Source organism: Opisthocomus hoazin, chromosome 16, assembly GCF_030867145.1.
Source record: "Opisthocomus hoazin isolate bOpiHoa1 chromosome 16, bOpiHoa1.hap1, whole genome shotgun sequence".
Lineage (NCBI taxonomy): Eukaryota > Metazoa > Chordata > Aves > Opisthocomiformes > Opisthocomidae > Opisthocomus > Opisthocomus hoazin.
Genome location: NC_134429.1, coordinates 12,865,115 through 12,880,207, shown reverse-complemented (window position 1 = coordinate 12,880,207; position 15,093 = coordinate 12,865,115). Strand labels below are relative to the sequence as shown.

The following is a 15,093-nucleotide window of genomic DNA, read 5'->3' as shown; positions in this document are numbered from 1 at the left end:
CCTCCATAAATCCTAGGTTTTGGAAAATGAAAAAGGATATTTACAAATAAAAATCTTGAAAGGAAAACATCCGTTAAACAGTGAATTGGGGGAGAAAGTGCTTACTTTAAGCAAATTTTCCAAACTTCATGTGCGTTGTAAACACAACAGGAGAGAGACCTTCAAGTGTGCACCTGAAACTGACTTTTCCCCGCTGTCCAACACATCAATTCCCAACGGAAACGTGGAGTGTAAGTGCTGAAAAAAGGGAGAAGATGTGTTTGTATTATGTAATCTAAAGCCTTTTATGTATAAAACATTTATACCTGTTTGACTTGAGACGTGGTAGTTAAATCTGATAGCCTGCATGGAATCAATTATTTTGGCTCAGTTGTAATTTAACTAGTAACAAATTTCTACAACATCAAAAAAAAAAAAAAAGCGCAGTAGCTCTGCATTAAACCAGTACAAGTTTGTATGAGGTGGCTTCTTGTACGTATTTTTAAAAATCCGTGTCTTTGAAATAGTTAATCAAGTATGAAAAATAAAATATACAGAAATTCATTCTGTAAAACATTTGTGAGTTAAAGTTAACAGAATTAAAAAACAATGATAAAAAAATTAGCAATGGTCACCTTCGGCCGTGGTTCCTTTGAAAGAGAGCTGAGATTCATCAAAATAAAAACCGTTTCACCCGGAGCTGGGGAAAGGAATCTCACCTAAAACTTTCCCAGCAACTGGTGGGGCTGAACTGCTTTAACCTAGAAAGAAGTAGGGATTTTTTGTTTCCCCCTGGGTTTCTGCTCAACAATGAGGACTGGTTTTCACAAGAACTATGTGATGAGCACGTCCCAGGATGTGCTTCTGCACCCAGAGCGTGTGGTTGCTTCCTGCTACAGGTAAGTGCAGGTTTCTGAAAAGACGTACACTTTTTTTCTCTAGTTATCATCCCTGAAAAGTTTGTCCCTCTTAATTTTATTTTTATCTGGGATTTTCTCAAATTTTGTTACTATAGATAATTTGTACATTTGTATTGTCTGTAAATAGTTTGTTCTGGATTGTAAATGACTATCCAGCCCGTACACCAGAGCAGGTAGGTCTAGAACTGGACTCTGGGCAGTTTTGGCTACAGAGCATCGGTACTTGTCGGTGTGTGTTTGCAGGGGTTGTAGTCTCGGACTGTCTTGCTGTTTCAGGATGCAGAAAAATTTATGTGCTTGCTGGCCATACGTGTAGGGAGTCTTTCTCTGAAACAGATCATAACCTAAGCACGGTCCTGAACTGATCCCCTGCTGAGGAGCTTCCCTGTTGTAGGGTGTCATCTTTAAAAAAATAAATAAAAAGCAATTTAAAAAAAATCAAGACAAAATACCAGCCTTTCAGTGGAAGTAGCAGTCTCCCCTTAGACTGAGAAGTTTATTTAGCAAAGAAGGGGATAACCTAGTGGTTAGAACACAGACAGAAATCTTATATTCTCCGAGCTCGGACTAAATTGCTATTTGAGTTTGGTCAGGTTACTTTAACTCCTTGTTTTCCCACCTGCACTGTGAAGTGAAGAATTCCCCTGTGGCATGTCATGCAGTAAAGCTAGAAGTTTGACTGGGCAGCAAATATATCTGCGTACGTGGTGATTTTACGTCGGAAATCTGAGGATGTCTCCGAGTTCCCATGCACTTGCTCATTTTTTTCAGTGAAATAACTCTGGCTTTTAAAACTAGCAAAAGCAATTAGTTCACTCTGGGGACCAATAGGTGGAAACATGTCATTTTAAAACATGGATTTGGTTGTGGGGATCTCTGAGGCTTTATATTAGGTTAGAATATTTCTGCTGCGAGTGGTGTCTGCAGACACTGGGTATACTCTGTGCTCTGAGAAAGCCAGAGCTTGTTCAGCCCCGTGGTCCTCGTGCAGTTGGTCTAACAGCGTAATAACGGTCTTAAAGTACTGCACATCACTTCAGCATAAGCATATGTATGAAATGGACCTATAATGCATAATTGTAACAAGTAACTAGAATACTGCGTATGCACTTCTAAAATTGGCTGGGTTAATAAAATGTGCTGATTGCTCCCTGAGGATATCAAGGGACTGGATGATATTAGTAAGGGTCGCCAGTTCAAATCTGGGGCAAGTTAGCAGGGACTGCAACAGCCGTGGTAGATCCCTGCATGCTTTCCCTAAGTTTCTCCCAGCCATGTTCCTGTACCAGTACAAGGGCTACTTTGTTGGCAGCTGGGTTAGAAAAGGAGAATGGCTGTATGAGGTGCTGACACGGGGATTCAGAGACCGCAGTGCTTTCCCGGTTGTGCTTGGGATTTCAGTCCCCTTTCCTGTTAAAGCATGAAGCTGCTCACCGACGTCCTCTGGATTCAGACCTTCTGTCACACATCCTGCGAATCTGTCACCTTATTTATGTGTTGGAAGCAACAATTAATTTGAATATTATGTTGTATTTTTTAAACAAAGAGGGTTGATTTCTAATTTTCTGAGAGAAAGGAAAGGTGGAAATAATTTGGCTGTTGCTGTTGCTGACTTCTGGTTACAGGGATTCAGGCTGCCGGTCCAGGACAGAGAGCGTTTTCTACCTTGGGAGGCAAGAGTATTAGCAATATACCTGCACAGTGCTGCTACATCAGCTTTGTAAAGGAAAGGCGACAGTCTCAAGCAGTAAGATAATAATATGAGATCACCACCTGCACCTCTGGGTGAGCAGGGGCTTCTTGGCTTTCCAGCTTATGCCTCAGGGCTGAGTGCTGTTCAGCAGGGGTCTCGGGAGGGTGTCAGTACACTTGTGTGTGTAGAAAATTGGTGGTTTCTGGCTGTGCTCTCTGTAACATCCTGCCCCACCAAGACACATGGGAAGCTTAACAGCACGACTTGCTGAGCAGGAGGGCAGCTTCTGGTCAGGTGCTTGTATTTTTGCTGCCTTAGCTGCTGTTATAAATTCCTCACTCTGGCCTTTCACTTCTGATATTTTTCCCCTGGCCAAATCAAAGACGGTTTTGTTACCTCCGGCTCCCTGCGGACGCGGCAGCTTCAGGCAATGAAATATGCTCCAGCCTTTAGAGGGAGGACAGGGGACCCGCTGCTGGGAATCCGAGGTGGAGAAGGGTTCCGGGAACAGGACTGAGGCTTTTGCCTTCGTTTCATCCCTGCTGCGTCCATGTGCCTGTGCAAAAACAACAAACCTGCTAGTTGTGTGCTGGGAGAATAGATGAAGGTTCTTGAAAGTGCTGTGGGATTTATAATCTGGGATGAAAAACACACAGCAGCACGTGGAGACTGGCACTGAGATGTGCTTGCTCCTCCTTGCCACTACCCACCTGGGGAAGTAAGGTCAGTGCAGCTCCTAAATTAACACATACTGTAGTAAAATGAACGAATTGGGGAGCCTTTGTAATATTTGTGCCTAAAAGGAATAAAGAGGGGCAGGTTGCCTGAGGTTCCCCTTGGACTAGATATGGAGCAGCACAGTCCTGGTGACTGGAGATGGATATTTAAGCTAGAAGTGAGAATGTGCCTTAGGCTTTTGGAGCCCCCCCTCGCCCCCGTGTTTTTCCAGTGGTGCTGAACAAAATTAGGATTCCAGATCCCTGTTTTCAAACTGTTCAAAAGCTGGAATGTATCTGTAGGACTAATCCTGAGACCCAGCTGACAGTCCTGGTGCCCAGCAGAGAGAAGAGATGAGCATTTTGCTGGAGTCTGAGTGGAGCTATGGAGTTTGCTTCAGTGGCTGCTGATGTTCAGCATTTGGAAGTGGAGAGTACTGAGCCAACCCTGATCTCTCGTACGTAACTGTGGTGCTGCTCATGAACCTGGGGGCCCAAAAGTGCTGCTTTGGTCTTTGCTGCTGATGGCAGCAGCCCTGAAAGGTTGTGGTGTGGCATGGCAGGCTCTAGACTCGTGCAGTTCCTGGGGGAGCCCTCTTCTTCCCCCGTGAATGACTCCCCTCTCTCGAGTGATGTTTGGGAGAATAGGAGCATGAAGCCCCACTTGACTGAGAGGCAGTGCTAAGGATTGGGGAATTACTGTGAAGGGCAGAAATAACTCTTCAGATCCTGCAGTATGATCATCATAGTCCCCCCAGGGTCTGGTTGAGGGCTGTAAGATTTGTTTCAGAGCTGGGAAGTTGAGGGATGCTCAGGAGCTTCCCCGAGGCTGCTGGGTCAAGGCCCTTCGTACTCTGTAGGAACTTCCCTTTTCCCCACACGTCCATCTTCAACTGCGGCTTGAGCAGCTGCTGTTTGAAGTAGGAGGGCAGGGTGGGAGTTTCTCCTAGAGGGGCTGCCCCTGTCAGCAGCCTCGGGTGGGTGGAGGGGGGAATCTGGCCAGCGAGCAGGCGAACACACACAGAAATGATGCTGGAAGCCAAGGCTAGTCTGCTGATGTGGCCCTTTCTCCTGCAGCGGATCATAAAATATGGCTCAAATTTTCATTACGGCCTCTATTGATTATCTTTTGGGACAGATGAATTATAGGGAACATTAAATTAAAAAAAAAGGGAAATATTTGAATGAGTTTGGGAGGTCGATGCCAGAAAGGCTGACGCACCAAGCCTTACCGGCACTTGCCTGCTTCGTGGGCCTGCTGGGCCCTTCCTGTGGTCCCCTTTGGGGAGCACCCATCCAGGGAGCTCCCCTCATCTGTCAGCTGCCCTCGGGGAGCAGCAGGCTCTGCAGCGGCCGAGGGCTGTGCCTAAGGACAGCCCAGGCACAGAGGCGGTGGCTGGAGCTCCTGGGTGCTGTTCCCCTTCGCTGGGAGGTGGCCCTGGGGACCTTCCAGTTAAACAGCACTCGGCGGGTGTCTGGCTGGCACCTACCTTTGGATTCTCTCATGAAAGGGGAAAACAAGGGGCTGTGAATGGGAAAAGGCCAGGTCATTGCATTTGGAGACAAACTTGGATCTGGTGTAGATATAGGTGTGGAAGCCAACAGTGAATCATAAAAGTAGTGGTGGGCTTTCAAAGGTTTCCCTCCTGCACTGCACCAAGAGAAACATCGCTGCCCTCATCTCTCCTACTCTGAGGGTCTGTAGTCCTCTCTCCAGGGTTCGTAGAGTGCAGGAGCTGGTTCTTGATGTGGTTTGTGGTCAGGGACCTTTGACTCCAGGTAAGAGAAGTGCCAGGGTTGAATCATCCTGCTGTTAATGTGGCAGACTGAAGTCAAACCAGGGGAAGAGAGATACGGTTTCTTGCTGTCTCTGGCCAGCTCTGATTTTGAGGACAACCCTGGAACTTTGTTCCTGCGGACTCTCTGTGCCTGTTCAGCTTTTCCAGGTTTTTCCACTGTATGCCACGGTGCTCTGCGCTCATCTGCAAGAGATGGCCTGGTGAGGCTTTATCCTCTGCTCACTTCTCTGACTGTATTCCACCAGCGTGGGTGAAATTCTGTAACCTGAAATGTCGTCAGCACACTTTCGGCAGCTGAAAGTGGGGAATAATGGATGTTACCTCTTTCAAAAGAGCCGCGGTTCGGAGCACTCTGCCCTTTCCTGGTGTTAGCAGGAGAGTCCTGGGGCATAGACTCACAGGAGCTGGGTGGCTTTAAAATCGGTTCTCTGCGCTTCGTTCCTGGGTTGTTTTCTGTCAGTCAGGCCAGCAGCCAGTGCTTCTGAGGAATTCTCTGTTTTCATTTCTAAGATTGAGAAGAATGCAGCCAGGGACCCTCTCCAGCCACCCGCCTTCACATGCCGGCTCGCAAGACAAACATCCCCCCCCAAATACTTGCCTGCGTCTGAACACGGGGTGCTGCGCGGCATGGTCCTCGCATCCCACGGCTGCAGGCTGACCCGGGGAGTCACCCCTTTTCCCCTCACCAGTCCCTCTGACTGCCACCGCCAGCAGCTTTCCTGCTGTGGGTCAGAACGAGCACCCAAGGCGTGATCTCTGCTGTTGAGACATTTGCGAGTGTTGTGGTGGTGCCTTTTCTTCACGCACGTGCGCAGATTCCCGTTTGCCTGGTCACGCAGCCGGTTGGCAGGGAGTTTTGCCAGCCCGCGCGTCTGCGTGCGCTGCGGGGACGGCACTGTCTCTGCGGGTGCCATTGCCCGCACGGCCGGCCTGGAGGAGCAGAAGCGCTCCGGGTGCGCGCGCGGTTCGGCTGCGTGCAGAACGCCTCGTGTGTCCGCTGGTGTGTTTGTGTGACCTTTCGATTAAAAACGGCATTGCTGAAGTGTGAGCGTTCGCCCTTGCTGATGGGAGGTTTAGGTGCCGGTGGACGGTGCCACCTTCCTGAGTGCTTAGTGCACACTTGCATGTACGTGTTTCACTTCCTTGCAGATCTCTGCTGGTTTCACAAGCTCTGCACAAAGCTCTGGCTTCACCTGGGCAAATGCAAAAGGTGGTGGTTTCCATGGCTCCACGGCCTCGCTCGAGCGACACACCCTTTTTGTGTAAGCTGGCTCCCTGGAGTCGATTGTTTTTTGGCAAACGGCTTCATAAACTCCTCCAACAATTAAACTGAAAAGAAAAAAAAAAACCCAAACCAAAACACAACAAACCCCATGCATTATGGAGTGAGACAGCAAACAGGTTGGAGCAACTCTCCCAGCCGGCTCCGTCCCCACCAGCGCTGGAGCCAGCCCCGAGCGCCCGGTGCCAGGCGGGAGGAGAGGACCCGGCTGCACTTGCTGGACTTCGTTTTGGGAGGTGCCTGGGCTGCTCCAACCCACCGAGCTGCAGTGAGCTAACAAACATGAAGGAAAAGGTCATGTTATTCACTTTTATTTTTTCAAAGCTGCAAACATCCCTCTCTCTGGGAGGGGAGGCTGCACAGATGCCAGCTCTGATTAATTTAAATATTTACCAATCCCATTTTTTTTTAATTGTGTATGTTTGCGCTCTGTTTGTGTCCCATAAAATACCTGGTGTTTTGGGCGTACCCCATTTGCAGGGTGCATGAGATCACACTGAAAAAATGCAGTGAAAAACATTTTCATGCCACGACACATCAAATAGGATTTTGAATTAAGATGAAGATTTTTTCCCCCTTTTTTATCTCTGAAGTTTGGGTGAAAGGGTTTTCTTTTTCTTTTTTTAATTCTTTTCTTTAACTTGGAAGAAAACTTGCCGTGGAAATTCCTTTAAAAGTTACTTTTGCTTCATCTCCCCGTGTCAGACAATGAGGGCAGCTGTTTGTGCTGGTCAGGGCACCCGCTGGTGTGTGGTTCTGTGCTGTTGTCTCGGTGGTGATTTGTTCCAGCGGGCAGGCAGCGAGCAGAGAAGGCTGGAGCTGGAAAGGCAGTGCCAGCTCCGAGCTCCTGGGTGAGCGACGGCAGCTCCGCTCCCTTCCCTGCCCGTCGCTCGTCTGGCTCTCAGACTTGCTCTGAGGCAAGTGCTGTCTTTTGCTGTCTGCGCGTCCCTGACGGGGGTCTCGTCTTGCTGGGAGCTGCCGGGGTGCTGCTGTAAGGCTCGCAGGCGGCTTGCCCGTCGTGCTTTTCAGGAGAGGTGGCTGAGACGAGCGAGTGACCCTTTGGTGGACCTCCCAGCAGCGTTAGGGCACAGAGACTGGTGGGTCTGTCTGCCCCAGAGCTGAGCCTGGTCTAGGAGCCAGTTTAGGCACAGGCACGTCACGGCACATCATCCTCTTTGGTATGGGATTTTCTGTATGCTTTTGGCCATGGAGGCTTACGCTGCTCTGGGAGGGAAGTTTTGTTTGCGGGTTCAAGCAATGAAAGCGCTGCTGACGTTCACCCCACCTCCTTTTAATTGTTTTCCATGCCCATTGGGTCATAGTCTGATCCCAGCTACATCTGGGAAAGTACAGAGCTGTTCCTTGGAAAAATGGAGCGTCTCCACACTGAGAGGAGCACTGCTGGGAATCAGGATCCAGCCACCTCCTCTCTCTGCCGGGTGGCTACCAAGCCAGGCAGTTTGGCCCAAAGCACAAGTCTTTGGCGGGGAGTTTTTGTTTCATTGCCCCGTAAAGGAGCACAGCTCGAACCTCCGCACTGTGAATGGCAGGTCTTGAAGGTGTGTGTGGGGAGAGGCGGTCACACGGCTGTGAGGGGCTCACCGAGAGCTGGCACATGAGCCAGATGCCAGTGCTGGGGTGCCAGGGGCACAGCTGCCTGGTTCAAAGCCTTACGGCTCTCACTGGGGCAGGGTAGGATGTACGTAGCTGTGTGTCTGCTGGAGGGGGGATCTGCGCTGCTGGAGTTTGAATCCTCTGTTCCTGCTCTGCTCTGGGGAAAGAAAAAAGGGGGAAAATCAGGGTGGGTGTGCAGGGAGGGCAGCAGTTGTCTCATCTGAGCCGTTAGCCAGAATTTGGGTTGGACCTGATACTTTTGAGGAACGTAGGGCCGTGGAGCAGAGATGTTGTGTGAATGTGCACGCGGCTCTTGCTTCAGTGTCCTAGGAAAATGCCAGAGCGTAGGATGGCAAGGAGCAGTAATTACCCCACAGCTTCAGCTCCGCCACTGCACTCTTTGATCACTTATTACTTTTCTATTCCTTCTGCTTCTTGCTGTAATTGTTACAAAATCTCTCTGCTTTGGGAGGGGTCCAGGACTCCAGGGCCCAATTGCATCTGCCCTGATTCAGAAAGTGGGTCATGCTGCTTGGTCTGGGAAGAAGATACTCATCTTGCTTAGCATGATATTTATTAGGAGATAGGGAAGGGAATGCAACCGCGCTGTTGCCTAGAAAATTGCTCTGGGGGGATAGCGAAGGACTTGTGAGGGCAGAGCACAGAAAGTTCTTGCGCACCCGATGCCTGCTGAAGCTGTGCCACATTCCCCGCGCCTGTGTTGCCTGCTTCCCTCCCAGCGAGACGTGGCGCGGATAGACGGCAGGGCGATAGCGGAGCTGGGGACAAGGCAGGGATTTGTAGCAGCTGCCGGGCAGTGATGGGCTCTTTACCTTCCGCGGAGTAGAGGCTGGCGGGAGTGGAGGGAGAGGAAGACCAGATCTGGTGTGTTCATGAAGATGTGCTGTTTCCACAGTAGCCAATGAAGACCTGAGGTGGTTGGGTTTTGCTGCTGGACAAGTGACCAGCTCTGCTCCTCCACCCCCTCCAAATTCATGGCAAGCCTGGGTACTCGGTGTGTTACATGATGCAGTGCCCCGGCGAAGAGCATTTAGAAAACCTTGATCCAAAGCCTAGAGTAATTTACTCTGTGCTGTATCTGTCTCTCATTAAACAACAGAGAGAAGGAAACTCCATAAAAGAAGCAGCTGATGGTACGCCCGGTGTTGCCCCAGCGGGGTCTCACAGTGGGGCCTCTGCCACAGACCGCCCTGCTCGTGGGGGGTAGAAAAGCGCAGCTGATCCTGCCAGTCTGGCTGGGCCTGTGCTGCTGCTTGCTGTGAAATCACCCTCGGGATTATCCAAAGGAAGAACTGGCAACTCCAGTAACTTGGAGGGCCGGATCCTCAACTCATTTAAATTGGCATGACTTCACTGAAGCCACCGAAACTGCACTGGTTTTACACCAGGTGAGGATCTGGTCCAGAATCTTCTGAAAAAAGGTGACCAAGAGGACACGAAACAGAGATTTGATTTTTCCCACTTACAAGCATGGGGATTCCTGAGCTGTCCTGAGTGGAGAGTGGCTCAGCAGGTCATTTCCGTATGTCTTGGACAGCTTCGAAGGATTATGAATTCTTGTGGCTATGGTGAGTGCCAAAGCACAGCTCCCTTGGGAGGATGGGGAACCCGTATCTTTGCCTGCACTTTGAAATGTGCGTTGGCAGGGTTTGGTGAGAGCATCCAGCGTTGCCCTGCCAGCGTTTCCTGCTCGTGGCTTTTTAGTGGCAGCGTGGTGAGAGGGGTCGGAGACACAGTGAAGACCCTCACCTTTTGGTTTGGCCTGTCGTGTACCCTGCTAGGCTTGTTCTCGTGGGTGCTCTAAGCCCGGCCCGTCTTTTCCCATACATTCAACACCACTACTGTCCCTTGTGGCATGTGATGCCGTCGGCTGAAGCAGACCGGCGGCTGTGGCTTTGGTCTTACACCACTGCCACCGCAAGTTTTAATTTCTCCAAGCCTGTGAGATGAGGAGAGGAGAGTTTCCATTTCAGGGAAGGAGAGTAGCCAGTGTCCATGTCCCAGACGACTGCTCCATTGGGCAGCGCTGAGCACTTGCCTCCAGAATTGCTGGCTCCTGGTGTGGCAGGCCAATTTTGTTTTCCCAGCTCCGCGTCTCATTCTTAGGTGGGAGTATTATGGGATGTAAGTAAGAAGGTATGTTGTCGTGTGTTTCTAGAGGAGGTTGCTGTAGCACCAGGCTCTTGGGATCTGCAGGGATGTACAGAATTCCCTCCAGCCCCCGGCACGCACTCACATCCGGGGTGGGTCTAGACAGGGTTTTAGCAACTCCCAGTGCAGCAGCTCGGGGCCGGAAGTGAAGAAGGGATAAAACATCCAGCTGAAACTCCTGTAGGATGTAATTACCTGAGCTGGCAGCGGGCCAGGACAGCAGGTATCGTGCATCAACTGCTGGTGGTATCAGAAGCACCCAGCATTGCGGGAGAGGTGGTCAGGACTGAGGAGTGACGTTGTTCATGCAAGAGACAGGACCACTCCCTCAAGGCTGCCTCTGTGGGCATTCAGCGTAACGGCTTTTGAAGTCGCTTGGTGTTTGTTTCCATGGTTGTTCTGTGCACGTACCATGGTGCCTATAAAATGCTCTTGGGAAACTACAGCCCATGGATGGATGGCCCTGTCCTGACGCTCATTCAACTGCTCCTACTTTTCCATTTAAAAGAGGAAGAAAGCTTAAACAAAAAAAAAAAAAACCCAAAAAAACAAGGGGAAAAAAAAACCACCAAAGGAAATTGACTTCCCAAAAATTACACTAAGCTAACATTTGAGGCCTGGCACAAATCCATCACAGCCAGGAAACTCAGAATTAACCAGTGCACTCCCATGGCTGCCGGGAGGGGCTGCACGCCGGCAGCACAGGCCAAGGTTTAGAATTTGGGGGCTTGGTGATGAAAGTCTTCCACATGTCTCTGAAGCGCAGCAGAAAGTGTTTTCGTGCGCCTCCATGGATGCAAAAAACCAGCATTAGATGCAGGGACAGCTTTGTGCTTCGGGGAGAGGGTGAACACCCGGCTGCTGGTGCTCGGAGCGGACAGCTGGTACCAGCACCTGGCCAGGCCGCGCTGCACCAGGGCCTTCCCATGGGCTCCGTGCTGGTGGAGCAGGGACGGAGTGCTGCAGCAGGACCTGCAAGCTGCTGCCGAGGCAGCTGGAGAATTTACACCCTAGCCCAGGTTGCAAGTGAGGACAAAGTTGACTCCTCTTCGTTCCCGCTTGCACATGACGCAGCATAGCATAAATCATGGTGACTGACAGCCTCAGTTCAGCTCGGGTTAGAGGGGAAGGGAGGGGAGCGCGGGTCAGGCCGGGGGCCGTGCTGGGGCTGTGGAGCAGCCGACCCCGAGCGGGTCACAGGAAGAGGCTCCGAGCAGAAGTGGTGGCTGGTGCGGCGGGTCAGAGGTGGCCTGAGCTGGCAGAGCGGGATGGAGGGAAGCTTGCAAAACACCTGCTGCGTGTTCCTCGCCTTGGGCTGATGCTATCGGAGCTGTGCGTTTGCGAGGACTCATTTCACTCATCAGTTTTGAAAAAGAGAGGAACGGGCTCCTGTACCTACTGCTGCAGAGAGGCTGGCGCCGTGCTGCGAGCGGGACAGAGGTCCAGCCGTGCGTCTGCTCTCCCCAGCCGCCTTGGGTTGCCAGCCTGCTTTTGCTGTGAATTTTCACAGCTTTGGGGTACGGCAGACATAAGATTTAATGTCAGAGCTATGATAGTATCTCATTTCAGAGGCTGGGGGAGGTCGGGATGTGTTAAGGCTGAAAATATTTACAGGTTTTGAAGTTGAAACGCAAACAGGAAAAGCCCTTTAAAAAGTGAGTGTAGTGGATATTCAAAACAGGGATTGCCATGGAAACGCCACAATATTTGCTTAAATTGACACAAAGGTTGCTGGTTGCAGGGTTCTGACTTCTTTGGCTCCATTTTCTTTGGCCCGGCACCTATCACAAATTGATCTCAACAACCCTCTTTTGTTTTGCTTCTTTTATTTTTGTCTGATGGAAATTAAAAAAAACCCCACCACTAACAAAGCTCTCCAGTCTACAAATCCCACCTCACGGAAGAGTCTGAAGCTTCTGAGCTTCTGTCAAATGTTGGAGCTAGGACATTTTTTCATTTTGTAAGGTAAAAGTTCTTGTTCTTTTAATCTGTGCATTTGTTCATTTCCTCCAATGGAGGAAATGCAAGGGAATTGTCTTAACCATCTAGGGAGAGCGGGGAGAAGGGTGAAACCTGTTGCAAAGGTAGCAGTGTACATCCAAGGAGAACAGGAAGGGAAGTGGGACTTCTGTTGTCCAGCTCTTGGACCAAAATATGAGAGATTTAGTTTTGGTTCCCAGTTCTGCCACAGATTTGCCAAGTGGCTTTTGCCAAGTCACTTAATTACTGTCTGCCTCACTAAACTGGAAATAATAATTCTTCCTTTGCCTTGTCTGGTTATATTTGTAACGTCTTTGGGGCTGAGGAATCACATTTGGTGTGAAGGTGTACAAGAGTGATGACAGAGCTCTGTTCTGCTGGTAGTTGTAAGACAAACGCAAGTGAACGATTCCCCGTGAAGGAGGGATGGCATCATCATTTCACGTGTGCAGAAACGCTCAGCTGCATATGAGGGGTAGCTCCTTGCAGCAAGTGGCTTAGTACTGTAGGCTGCTTCTGCAACGGACTGACCTGGATTTTTTTCTGGGGAAAGCTGGAGTGCGTGGCTCACCAGATGGTCATCTCAGTGGTCTGCAGCTTGGCTTTTGAGTTGCTAGCACCACACATGGCAGAGAAGGAGATCGGGATGCAGTGTGTTTGGCAGGGCGTGAAATGCCTTGCCTTGCTGGACTGTTGTGTGTGACCAAGGGCTGAGATCTGTGGGTGGCTGTGGCATTTGAGGCCGGCGTCATTGCTTGTGCTCGTGATTCACCTGAGCTCTTGTACTGCTCAGTAAGGAATATTCATTTCCTTTTGAAACTCTCCTCAGGGCAAAGAGACTTCACCAAGTGAAGGGAAGCCATCAAATTCACACTGTCTTCACCTGAGACCACCTCCGAAACAAAGAACCTGACTTCTCTCCTGGCTTTGTACACTGGAATGGACCTTGAAGCCTGTGACTTCTCAATGCAAGGTACTGGCTTTTGCTCTGTGGTCAACCCGTCTGCTCTGAAGTAGGACTGGAGTGAGTGATCTTGGCTCTCCAGAGTCCCCATTCCAGTTCCTGGGAAATCTCTAGCCTATAAAGTTTAGAAGAGCTGCTGAAAGTTATTGGTTTGGGTGGTAAATGCGTGGTGGGGTGTTGGTTTGTCTTGGGCTGGCTTACAAGTAGGACTGGGTTTATCCCTGACGTTGCTGCCCGTTTCTGCACAGACAGAGGCACCCAGCTGACACAGCAAAGCGCTGGTTTGAACAGCTCCCTCAGCCTCCTTCTTCCTAATGAGCTGGTGTGCAGTGTTAACAATTAGCTAAGTAGTATGCCAGAACAGGCTAGCATGGGAGTCCCCTGGGTAAGTATTGTGTGGGACAGTTTCTGATTGACTTGTTTCACAAAAGAAGAGGAGTTTGAGGACGTCTGTGGTCATGGTGGGAAACTCAGAAAGGTTGTGAGGGGGTGGGACTCTGTGTTTCTAAAAGCCATTTTACTTTCTTCACTGCTTGGCTCCCATCACAGCTTCTCTACAAAGAAAGGTATGGGACAACATGGCCTAGAATAAAGCAGCTGTAGGATAACGACAGCGGGATAATGTGTTTCTTCTTGATGGTTTGGGGATTTGGGAGGTACCTGGTGGCACGGCCATACTGCTGCAGGTAGAAGGGGCTGAGGATCCTCGCCGTGTCTGGGCTTTGTATGATGTTATGTCTGCTCTGTAGGGGGTAGAGGTTTTGTCAGGGGGTATCTGCATACTGCATTGGCACCATTAAGTGATGATGATGCCTGAATGAAGATCAGCAACCTGAAGTGCCTGTGGGGATTGTGCATCACCATGTTCGTCTGTCTTTTGCTGCTGTGCCATAGATGATACCTGGGCAAAGCAGCGTATCCAAAGGTGTTGTGAGTCACAGGTACAGCTGAGACCTGAACTAGAAGGATCAGGGTGCAGGGACTGCATTGGCTTAGCAAGAGGGAAGATGAGAAAAGTCACAGGGCTAAGGTGTTGGTCTGGAGCTTCAGCTATCCCTGTCCGTCCCTGGCTGTGTGTGGCATGGGGCAATTTACTCATGTTCTGAGTGCCCTACCTTAAAGAGCAACAGCCGTGATCCTCCAAGGCTCAGCAGGGCTTAGTGCTTCCCACATGTTCAGAGTCTACAGACCTGAGTGCTTTCAATAAACCTGCCAGTAAATACGGGCTGCTTCAGGATGGGATATGGGTGAACTGTGCCTTCCCACACCTTCCTAGTGCTGAAACTCCTCCAGGGTCTGGCGTGCTTTATTTGGAAAGCTTGGTTTTGAACTATTAATGTAGGGAACTCTCGCCTTTATCCCTGTGTGAACTGCTCTGGTGCTTGTGTCCCCTTTTAGAGCAGTGCCACACGTCTTTCCAGGCCTCCAGAGGTGACAGAGCTTACCAAACTGGAGCTCTACCACAGGGAATAGGGTAGTGGAAAGTGAAGAGCCTTGAGGTTTTACCAAATAAGATACAAACTCTCAGGTTTGACTACAGCAGGTGAATTTTCTGCCAGACATCGTTATTTGCCTCTCGAGGTGCCCAACATCCAGGGGGAAAAACTCTGCTGAGGAAGCTGCTGCATAGGTTCTGGGTCCATTTTTCCGTCAGAGGGAGCTTTTCCTGTGACCCTTCTCACAGGTTTCTGCTGGTGTAGCTCCTGGTATTGAAAGCCCTGAATGGCCGTCTGACAGGGACCTGGGGTGAGAGGACCTCTGAGACAAGAAGACAAGAGGAGGAGACTGATGTATCAGGAATTCCTTAAGTGCTGAAGTGAACCTAAAGGTTCAGGTTCTGGCAGATCAGTAATCCTTTTCAGTGTTTGCCTTCTCCTCCTAGTACCTGGTGGGTCCGTTGCTTGTACAAAGCTGAGTGTCCTTCAGGGGCTGTATTCTGAGGGACACAAGCTCATTAGAGACAATGGAAATATT

The 15,093-nt window shown here is 50.1% G+C and overlaps 1 protein-coding gene across 7 annotated transcripts in view; it reads left to right on the top strand.

Moving 5' to 3' along the window:
• The window catches only part of CASZ1 (castor zinc finger 1), a 238,920-nt gene that overhangs the window by 56,873 nt on the left and 166,954 nt on the right, over positions 1 to 15,093 (top strand). For all 7 annotated transcript variants that reach the window (XM_075437527.1, XM_075437529.1, XM_075437532.1 and 4 more), the window contains exon 2: positions 12,985 to 13,128. The gene's annotated coding sequence lies outside the window, so the exon portion shown is untranslated. The remainder of the gene's footprint in view (positions 1 to 12,984; positions 13,129 to 15,093) is intronic.